The following is a 10,476-nucleotide window of genomic DNA, read 5'->3' as shown; positions in this document are numbered from 1 at the left end:
CTCACAAACCTTCACCTCACTTCCTCAAAAAAAAACCACCCAAATCCTTAAATACACATGGACGCAAGGTGCCCGAAAAGAATGAAGAAAACTATTTGATATACACAATAAAGGTTAATTACACAACAGTTTACACAAGTGAAGAATAAAAACTACGTAACAGATACAAATAATCACGAACTACACTGATCCTAAGAGAATAAAAAAAATAATTTACATTAAATAAATAAATTCCTAACACTTCCATGACACATGCCCGAGTGATGATGTTAGTTTTCCAACATTAAAACTTGTACATGTCACCGACCTTTCTTTGCTAGTCACGCTTCTTATAACGAATACTGTACTCAGTGTGTTGTTTTGCACTTTGCACAAACTTTTCGCCGAACTCTTCAAGATGGAATTACATTTATTGCATAGGCGTTGAACATATGTTGACTCCAACGAAGTACTATTACGATTGTACTTGGAGAGGAAGTTAGTGATGCAAAATTTTTGGTTACGTGCGCCAGCAATAGAGTAGGAAAGTTGTGCTTACTTGCATTTATACGTTTATCGCTAGGCTATGTTTTAATTACTCATGTAATTATCTACCTTGCAGTAACAACTGACTGCTCTATTATGAGAAAATAACAAGGTCTAATGACCACCTTACCGCGGTTAGTGATAACCCGATAATTGTCAGAAGGCATAGCTTTCCAACATTATCACTCGTGCATGTCACCAACCTTTCTTTCTATCGTAGTTTCCATTCAAAAGACTTTCCCTTAATTTCATTCGAAATAGAATTAACAAAAACGTTCATTACTACAGTTTCCTACAAATACCCTCAGTAACAAGTTTTCTTCTTGGTGTTAATCTCTAAAAGGGTATATTTAAAAATAAGGACCTTCTTGTTTGAGACACTTGAATAAACACCATGAAGCGCTTTACAAGATATCATCGCCTCTTGAGCAAACTGAATGGGCTGCAGAATGCAATCAAATTGTTAACTTTGTCACTGGTGCATGTCTAATGAGATGTTCAATGCCATAAAACAACTCCTTTATCGAGAATTGCGAGGCATTTTATTTTCTTGAACTTCTTGTGAAGACACTTCCTCAGAAAGGTAACTCCGTTTTAGAAAACTAATGGCGGAAAATAGACAAAAGTTAAGGTCTTGCAGTCAGTTTTTTTTTTTTATATCTCCCTCTTGTTTGTTCATGGCTGCACGAGATTTTATCTTCATATTTAGTTGCGTTTAGAGCAATTGACCCTCACCATTTTGCCATGTCTAAGTTAATTTAACGACACACATTCGTCAGTGTTGTTGCCTACATGTTTTCCTCCCAATAATAATAATTACAACAGAACACAAAAACCCATAAACGGGCTAACGTATAATTTCTTTATTTTATTTTATCTAGATTTGTCTGCCATGTCTCCCAAGTTTGGATTATTGTTGCTTATGTTGGTGCTAATGTGCAGCATTCAATATTGTAAGTATAAACATACGCATGCATGTACAAGCACGCACTGACAGAATTATGCACACACGCGAAGCAACAACTACACCGGGGAGTCCTGACTTCTTAAGTCTGAGGTATGTCGCTTATATACCGAATTTCTCAAAAATTACATTACAACGCTGTGACCTGTGGATTTTCATGTCATGAACCAACGGTATGGGTCACGCTGAGAAATTTTTTCAGGGTTATGGTCTTGCCAACAATGGGAAAGAGACGTGTTTTATCCGTAAGACTTCTTGAGAATTTTGAAAATAAATTGCTCTCCTTACGAGAGAAGATTCATGCTTTGAAACAGGGAGTCGCTCATTCCTGTGTACACAAATCACGGGCAAAAACTGTTTTTCTTTATCGACACAACTAAGACACTGAGCAAAATTAATTCAAGTATTTCCAGTTTCTTCTCTTTAGTTAGTTCAGTTTTAATTATTTTTCTTGTAGGTGGAGCACACGGTATGTTTTTAGATTTGCTGAGTCTACAGAGCAGGTTACCAAGAGGAACTACAAACAGACTTACTTTCCTAGTTGATGGATGATTGTCCCTTCCAGGGATAAAAACTATCGCTTTTTAACAAATGGTAAACACCACAGCGTACACTATTGAGTTATGGATGCACGCGGGAGGTTGCTAAGCACGAAAGAAGCGTAAGAGTCGCTCGAGGCGATAGCCGAGAGCGACTCTAGCTTCTTGAGTGCTTAGCAAACCTCCCAAGTGCATCCATAACTCAATAGTGTACGCTGTGGTGTTTACCATTTGTTTTATAACATAACATTGATACATTGTAGTTAAAGAGTTCCCTTTTATTTAACAAATCTTACGTGACCAGAAAAAACAAGCGCGCGCGGAAAAATAGTCTTTGCATTTGCTCACGTCAGCAGCGTACACTCATGGGCAAATGGGGGACGCTAAATTGACCAATCAGAGCGCGCGCTTTACTTTGGTTATGTTATAATATCTTTTAGCACTGTTATGTAGGATCAAAGAAAGAATGTCTTATTTTTCGGTGTTTCACCGTGACCTGGTTTAAGTAGATGTATTTTACAGTTTATTTTAGATGGTAGTAAGCTCTTCACTTGAAACTGGCAGATCACAACGATATCCCTCCTTAGGCCTTCGATATCAAAGAGCTAAGAACATCATAACAACGTAATATCATAACACTATCATGACAAATGAACTTGCTAAAGTGAACCCAAACACAATCTACGGTATGTACGTCCTCCTGAAGTTTTCTATCGGTGATATTTCCCCCCAAGTACTTTCGAGTGTTTAGCTCGTTTAATCAAAAAAACATAAACATAGGATTATCAATATTAATTTTCTTCCCAGAATGCTTTGACAAACAAGATTGTCCAGGGAAACAACATGATGATTGCTATAATAGCTATGACAAGTTGATGGCTTGTCCCAGAACCTGTGGCGTATGTGGTGAGGATTTTATTGTTTCAATTTATAATAACTTGTTATGCATTGGGTTAGCAGCCTTAACATTATTTTAAATTAGAAATCCCTATTGACAGGCGAGGAGCCGACAAAATGAACTTTAAACAACAACAAACATATGAAACATATGAGTGAACTGCGGTTATGAGACGTATATAAGAACGATCCTTCGCAGTAAAGCACTATTTGAGCAATAGTGGAAATCAGACCTGAAAAAAATTTCAGGCCTGTACGGGATTCGAACCACTGACCTCAATTGAGCTTGTTAGCTCAATTGGTAGAGCGCTGCACTAGTATCGCAGAGGTCAGTGGTTCGAATCCCGTACAGGCCTGAAATTTTTTTCAGGTCTGATTTCCACTATTGCTCAAATAGTGCTTTACTGCGAAGGATCGTTCTTATATACGTCTCATAACCGCAGTTCACTCATATGTTTCATATGTTTGTTGTTGTTTGATTTATCATCTACGGGTTTATATCGAATTAATTTGATGGCCTGCTCCCAGTTGGCTTGTTAGCTCAATTGGTAGAGCGCTGCACTAGTATCGCAGAGGTCAGTGGTTCGAATCCCGTACAGGCCTGAAATTTTTTTCAGGTCTGATTTCCACTATTGCTCAAATAGTGCTTTACTGCGAAGGATCGTTCTTATATACGTAAAATGAACTTTGTCAGTGGGACTGATGCAAAATTGTACCACTCAAATACCGTTCAACGTGTTAGAAATAACCTGTAAAGTATGTTTTCACAAGAGAAGGAAAAATCTTTGTCATCTACGAGTGGTCCACCAGTGTACATTTTTGAACGTTCAACTGAGATTTGAAAGGTTGAGCAATTATTAGCAGAAAACCTCTACTTCTAAGAAAGTGAACAATTATGAGGAGGCCATGGAAGACCACGCAGGCAGTCTTTTCCAATCATTATTTTTGGAAATAAATCGATGAAAATGAATCTACAAAAGGACTTTCTGATGCAGCGGAATTAAAAAACTATATGATCGAGTCTCACTAGCACTTAATTCCAGAACTTACCTAATTTCATTAAAATCTCGTTCGTCACAATCAAGCATTTCACTGAAGTGGAGGCAAATTATTCTTTTTCATATATGCATGGGGGAATAGGTTCAAGGGTTGGTTATTTACTTATTTATCTTTCATTTTTTATTTTTATTTTTATTTCATACATTTATTTTTTACTTTATACAATTATTTAATTTTGATTTTGATACTACAACTACTACTTTTTGTGATTTCTTAATTTAAGTTGCATTAGAAATACGAAACCACTGGCAAATATTAACTGGTTCCTCTGACGATTGACCGTCCCGAGACCCTACAATTAGTATGATAACACAGTGCTATTAATACGAAAATCGGAATCAAAACCAACTTCCCACCTGTAAAATATCCTTTTGCTACCTTTGAATGTCATTCCTTAGGGACCAGTGATTATGTATCTCCTGTGGCGGGAATGAGGATCATAAGAACATTTCAGACCTTTGTTGTGGGAACAGACACAATTTTATTGTGACATAAGTAAAATCTTCCGAACCCCGTCCTCTCCCCTCCCTGGCGGCCCCTTAAAGAGTATTTTCAGCTGTATTCTGTAGTATTGGATTTAAGTTTAAAAAAAACAACAACAACAACAACAACCAATACAACAAAAACAACTAAACAAGAAAACAAAGCAAATCCAAAATCAAACAAAACAAAATAGCTTTCCTTTATTTTTTTTTTATTAGAGTCCTGCTGTGAGGATCACCATCCTGGCTGTAAGGCTTGGGCAGATAGGGGTGACTGTCGTTATAATCCAGATACCTTGATCAGGATGTGCCCTGCTTCTTGTGGTGCCTGTTAGTGATTTTTAGAGACTGTGATCGGTATGTATATCGTCTTTTAGCTACGCAATATTTTTTGTTCACCTTTTTGCTTTCGGTCTATTTGCCTTCCGTTATTTGCTGAAAGCACAATAGAAAAAATGCCTGGTATAAATACCCTCGGTCTCTGGAAAAAAATCATAAAAAATATTGTCAGCTTTTGGATGAACAAAAGAGAATAAAAACATTGTGGAGCCAAGAAAAAATAATCATAACCTGCATTTATTTGCAGTAAAAAGTGTTCCTTAGATATTCAACTCAGTTTTAAGAGGGAAAAAGTGAAATTATTTAAAGCATCAATTTAAGCAGCTAAAAAAACCTACCAAGCTGTTTTTTATAGAAACCATGCTGAGGAAGAACTTTTCAGTTTTTTAGGTTTTTTGTTTTCTTCATCACACTGATGGTCTTCGCAGAAGATGTATTTTATTTCATCTTATTATATTACACGTTCTTCACTCTTAGAGAGAGCAGGTTGAGTTGCGAGACCAAACAACTGTTACAAAGGGGACGGCCATTATACAAGGCAATCAGAATTTATTACATATATCTTGTGGAGGCCTTGTGGTTAATTTCGATGCGAGCTCTGTTTAAGGCCAGCTGACTTTTTTCTTCTTCTTCTTAATGTTTTTTAATTTTTTTTTTAAGGCTCGGAGGGATAGCTCAACCGATTTTACAACAGACTTTCAAGAAAACGGAGCGATGCTTTTATTCACTGCAACTGTGTACAGCAGTCAATACTAAAATGCTGACAATTAAACTGGGTTAAAAGTTGAATTTTTGTACTCTTGGTTTTTTTTAAGAGGGTTAGCTTGATGCTTTTTAAGTTCAGTCCAAGTTTTTTAGGAAAAATCTGATAATTGAGATTTAACTCGGACAACATAATGTTTCGTTACATGAAGTCCATGGCCACTAAAGACATGGCAGTGAACGTGCGTCAGACCACTTATAAATAAGTTTGCTGGGATAAGGAAAAGTTTAAATTTCTTTTTTTTTTTTTGAGATGGGTCTGTAGAAACAGGCACAATGGCAGAGCTTTCTCGGCATAAACTCGGAAAACTTTCTTGACAAAGAAAACTTTCCTAATAATGTAATCTCTGTAAATGGATTAAGCATAAATACTGTTGGAAGCTGCAATGTCGACCAGCTGAGGAGCTTAGAATATTGAACGCCTATTATTTTTGAACTTTTGTCAAACAAAAGTAGTCGCTCTGATAAAAAAAGAATTATCACCGTGTGACGAATCCGCGCCACAAAAGTGGGCGCTCTCCAACATACATAAAACACTAAACATAAACAAGCCCGAGAAGACACTCCGAAACACAACTAAATGTAGGCCTAGAAATATTTATTACTGTAACTAAGACAATATGGCAATTAAAAATTACAAACAATAAAATTAAAAAACAATAAACTAAATTATTTACTCTAATTACAATACTACAATAAAACTAAATTGCTAAATTATTTACCTAAATTACTTTATAAGAGTTTACAAGAACGTAATAATTTTAAACTAGAATGCGCTAACTATATTTAGAAGAGTATTATTAAGATAAAAAGGAGGGTTTTTTTTTTCAGTTCAGTTCGGTTAGGTTTAACCTTACGCCTGCGTCCGTGTTCTTGTCTTGTCCACAACTCACCATGCTCCACCAACAAACGGTGCCCTGCCGAAACAAACTCCCGTTTCTCCCACCAGGTTCCCGTCTCATTAGTTTTCAAATTTGCTCGTTTCCTTCGTTTCAGCTTTGCTCCGTCTTCTGAAAACTTTGCAGTTTTCAACTTTTTACTTCTCATAACTTGACTCACTCAAACTTGTCGTAACTTGACTCACTCAGACTTGTCGTAACTTGACTCACTCAAACTTGTCGTAACTTGACTCACTCAAACTTGTCGTAACTTGACTCACTCAAACTTTTCGTAACTTGACTCACTCAAACTTGTCGTAACTTGACTCACTCAGACTGGTCGTAACTTGACTCACTCAAACTTGTCGTAACTTGACTCACTCAAACTTGTCGTAACTTGACTCACTCAGACTGGTCTTAACTTGACTCACTCAAACTTGTCGTAACTTGACTCACTCAAACTTGTCGTAACTTGACTCACTCAAACTTGTCGTAACTTGACTCGCTTAAACTTGTCGTAACTTGACTCACTCAGACTTTCGTAACTTGACTCAGTCAAACTTGTCGTAACTTGACTCAGTCAAACTTGTCGTAACTTGACTCATTCAAACTTGTGATAACTTGACTCAGTCAAACTTGTCGTAACTTGACTCACTCAGACTTGTCGTAACTTGACTCAGTCAAACTTGTCGTAACTTGACTCACTCAAACTTATCGTAACTTGACTCAGTTAAACTTGTCGTAACTTGACTCACTCAAACTTGTCGTAACTTGACTCACTCAGACTTGTCGTAACTGGACTCACTCAGACTGGTCGTAACTTGACTCACTCAAACTTGTCGTAACTTGGCTTAGTCAAACTTGTCGTAGCTTGACTCACTCAAACTTGTCGTAACTTGACTCACTCAGAGTTGTCGTAACTTGACTCAGTCAAACTTGTCGTAACTTGACTCGCTCAAACTTGTCGTAACTTGACTCGCTCAGACTTGTTGTTGAATAAGTTACTGTCTCTTCTTCCTTTAGCTCACAGTCTGGTAGATTCTTTGCACACCCGTTCCCAGGAAAATGGTTACCTACCGTAAAGTGGAACGATTTCTCTGAATGAATTTGTTAGAAATGATATTGTGCCTAGTCTTCGTTCCCTCAAATTTATCCACGCTCTTCGCTCGTAACTCGCCAACCCTCACCTCATTTCTTCGTAACCTTGGCCAAGTCCTTCATTAAATACGGATGCAAAGTGCGAGAAAAAAAGGGAAGAAAACTACTGAATATTTAGAATAAATAAATTACATAAGTAAAGAATAGGAATTACTTGACTGATACAAATACCACACATTAGACATATCCTCAGAGAGTAAAAAAATGCATTACATAATCCTAAGTTAATTCTTTTGAATGCGTTCATGACACTCTCCGAATTTTCGCAAGCTGGCTGTTTGGCTAGCTGTTGTTTTTTGCCTAGTATAAGAAACTCTGTTTTGTCGTCATTTAGCATTAGATTGTCCGATATCATCCAGCTCCTGAAATCACTGATGCAGTCAGTCAGACTTTATAGCAGCATCCGCTTATGGCGACTTTGTCGTCGACATTATCCAAAAGTTACGAACTTTGTAAGTCCGCTCCACGCACTTTTTCTCTTGCACGGGATGAAAGCGGGAAATCCAGAGCAGGTAAGATGGGCCCATCTTGCCCGCTCGGGTAACCAATCAGAACATACGATTCGCTTCGTCTTGCCAGCTCGGGTAGCCAATCAGAACATAAGATTTCGCTTCATCTTGCTTGTGGGCGCTGCCAGCTCTATCAGCCAGCTATATAATGAATTAAATCATCGCGCCATATTTTATTTCTATCGCTCGATAAAATGTGACATGTCTTCTATAGGCCACAGTAGAAAACAGTTTTTTCAGTCTTCCTAACAGTTTTCTTAAGAAAATGCGGTTGTAAAACAAATCACCTCCGTTTCTGTTGCAAACAGCCCAAAGAAAGAAAAACCTTCATGAGCACATTTTTGGTTTTTGAAATTTTTTTTGGTCGTTCGGGACAGCGAGATTTTAGTCTTTTTCTTCAGACAAAGTTCACCAAGAGAACTAAGTCCATGATCAGCCATCTTGAGCTCCCCTCTACCAACTAACTATAGCTACAAACTAAATCCAATATTGAAATTATTTCGAGGCAGTTTTCTCTTTTTCTCCTCCTTTGTATTTTTGGGGTATTCCAACGCGACATGCGTGACCTGATCAATTAATGACTCACGTTCAGAGACCTTGAACGTGACACTGGGATTAGCATGGACTCTCCTTTGGAATTAAGTTGAGTTTTGTGGCCTTTTCGCATCATGAATTTGTCGCTGGTTTTTTAATTGAAATGAAAGACTTTTCCAAGGCTTTATTTTCATTCAAATGCTGAACGCAACGTAAACGTAAACATATACTTCATCTTTGTTGGCGGAGTTTAAATTATAGCAAAAGAAATAACATGCCGGCAAAAGAAAAAACCTCGCGGCAAAAGAAATAACCTCGCGGCAATAAAAATAACCGAGCGGCAAAAGAAATAACCTCGCCGCAAACGGAATAACCGCACCGCAAAAGATTATCTTGCCGTAAAGGAATTAACCTCCCGGAAAAAGAAATAGTCTCGCTGCAAAATAAATAGTCTCGCAGCAAAAGAAATAAACTCGCAGCAAAAGAAATAGTTTCGCAGCAAAAGAAATAATGTCGCGGCAAAAGAAATACCCTCGCGGCAATAGAAATCGTCTCGCGGCAAAAGAAATAATCTCGCGGCAAAAGAAATAATCTCGTGGCAAAAGAAATAACCTGGCGGCAATAGAAATAACCTTGTGGCAAATGAAATAGCCTCGCGGCAATAGAGATAGTCTCGCGGCAATAGAAACAGTCTCGCGGCAAAAGAAATAGTCTCGTAGCAAAAGAAATAATCTCGTGGCGAAAGAAATAACCTCGCTGCAAGAGAAATAATCTTGCGGCAATAGAAATAATCTCGAGGCAAAAGAAATAATCCCTCGGCAAAAGAAATAATCTCGCGGCACAAGAAATAGCCTCACGGCTGAAGAAATAACGTCGCGGTAAAAGAAAATGACTTACGGCAAAGGGAAAAACCTCATAGTAAAAGAGATGATAATAATAAGTGATACTAAGGGTACTGCTTTAATACGCTCTGTAGTTTGTCTGTAGAACTTGTGACACCTACTTAACAAACAACATGCAAAGGAAAAAACAGAGCAACAGAGCTCATTGATGCCGTCGTTATCAGTGGACAGAATCCTCATCGACAACTTCAAAATATTTTTCTCACTTTTAATTGGGTGTTTTAATATCTTTCGTTTTGGGTTAACCAAAAGCGTTGAAACCTCTGCAAAGCAGTATCTATTTTTCTTTTTGTCGAGACAAAGTATGAAATGGAGGCGAGACTCACCAAGTGACGTTCCTTCTTGCTTTCCGAAGTTGGCGATCCTCTTCGATTATCTCCTTCTCTCTCTCGACTGCAACAAGACCGCATAAGTGGAGAAGAAAAGAAAAGTAGTACCTCGTCAGTAAAGTGTTTTAAAGACGATTGATTTTGAAAGAAGGTTAGTATTTGAAAACGTTCCGAACACGTTTGCGCTATTAGGAAGTTCAAGGAATGATAATAGTCATAATAATAGTCATAATAATCATGGTAATGACAAATATAATAATCATCATTATTACCATCATCAAATTAATCATAGTAATAATTGATCACTCCCCCAAAGTGGCTTTTCAGGGCCTTTTCGGTCGCCACGATATCAACAAACTTAAATTCAATCGTAGCACTAGATTTCCCAATCTTTCCTCTAAAGAGTGGCCAGCGCTAAAAAGCCTAAAAAAACGCAAAGACATTGTTATCAAAGCGGCCGACAAGGGCGGCGCGGTAGTTGTTTGGCGGACCGACCTCTACCAAAAAGAAGCTTTGCGGTAACTTTCTGACACCTCTTGTTTTCGAAAGGTTGACAAAGATCTCACCTCCATTAATCAAAACATGTCAAAAATACGATT

At 37.7% G+C, this 10,476-nt stretch overlaps 2 long non-coding RNA genes across 2 annotated transcripts; both read left to right on the top strand.

The window, feature by feature from the left end:
* Positions 1–596: 596 nt before the first annotated feature.
* On the top strand, positions 597–2,003 carry LOC111346008 (uncharacterized). Its single transcript, XR_015990023.1, has 3 exons — positions 597–659; positions 1,407–1,478; positions 1,947–2,003. It is a non-coding gene; the product is annotated as an uncharacterized LOC111346008 (long non-coding RNA).
* Positions 2,004–2,849: 846 nt separating this feature from the next.
* LOC148742584 (uncharacterized) lies at positions 2,850–5,594 on the top strand. Its single transcript, XR_015995994.1, has 3 exons — positions 2,850–2,934; positions 4,686–4,823; positions 5,466–5,594. It is a non-coding gene; the product is annotated as an uncharacterized LOC148742584 (long non-coding RNA).
* The last annotated feature ends 4,882 nt before the right edge of the window (positions 5,595–10,476 follow it).

Source organism: Stylophora pistillata, chromosome 1 (assembly GCF_964205215.1).
Source record: "Stylophora pistillata chromosome 1, jaStyPist1.2, whole genome shotgun sequence".
In the NCBI taxonomy this organism is placed as follows: domain Eukaryota; kingdom Metazoa; phylum Cnidaria; class Anthozoa; order Scleractinia; family Pocilloporidae; genus Stylophora; species Stylophora pistillata.
The sequence above is the reverse complement of the archived record's forward strand: the minus strand, read 5'-3'. Positions and strand labels throughout refer to the sequence as shown.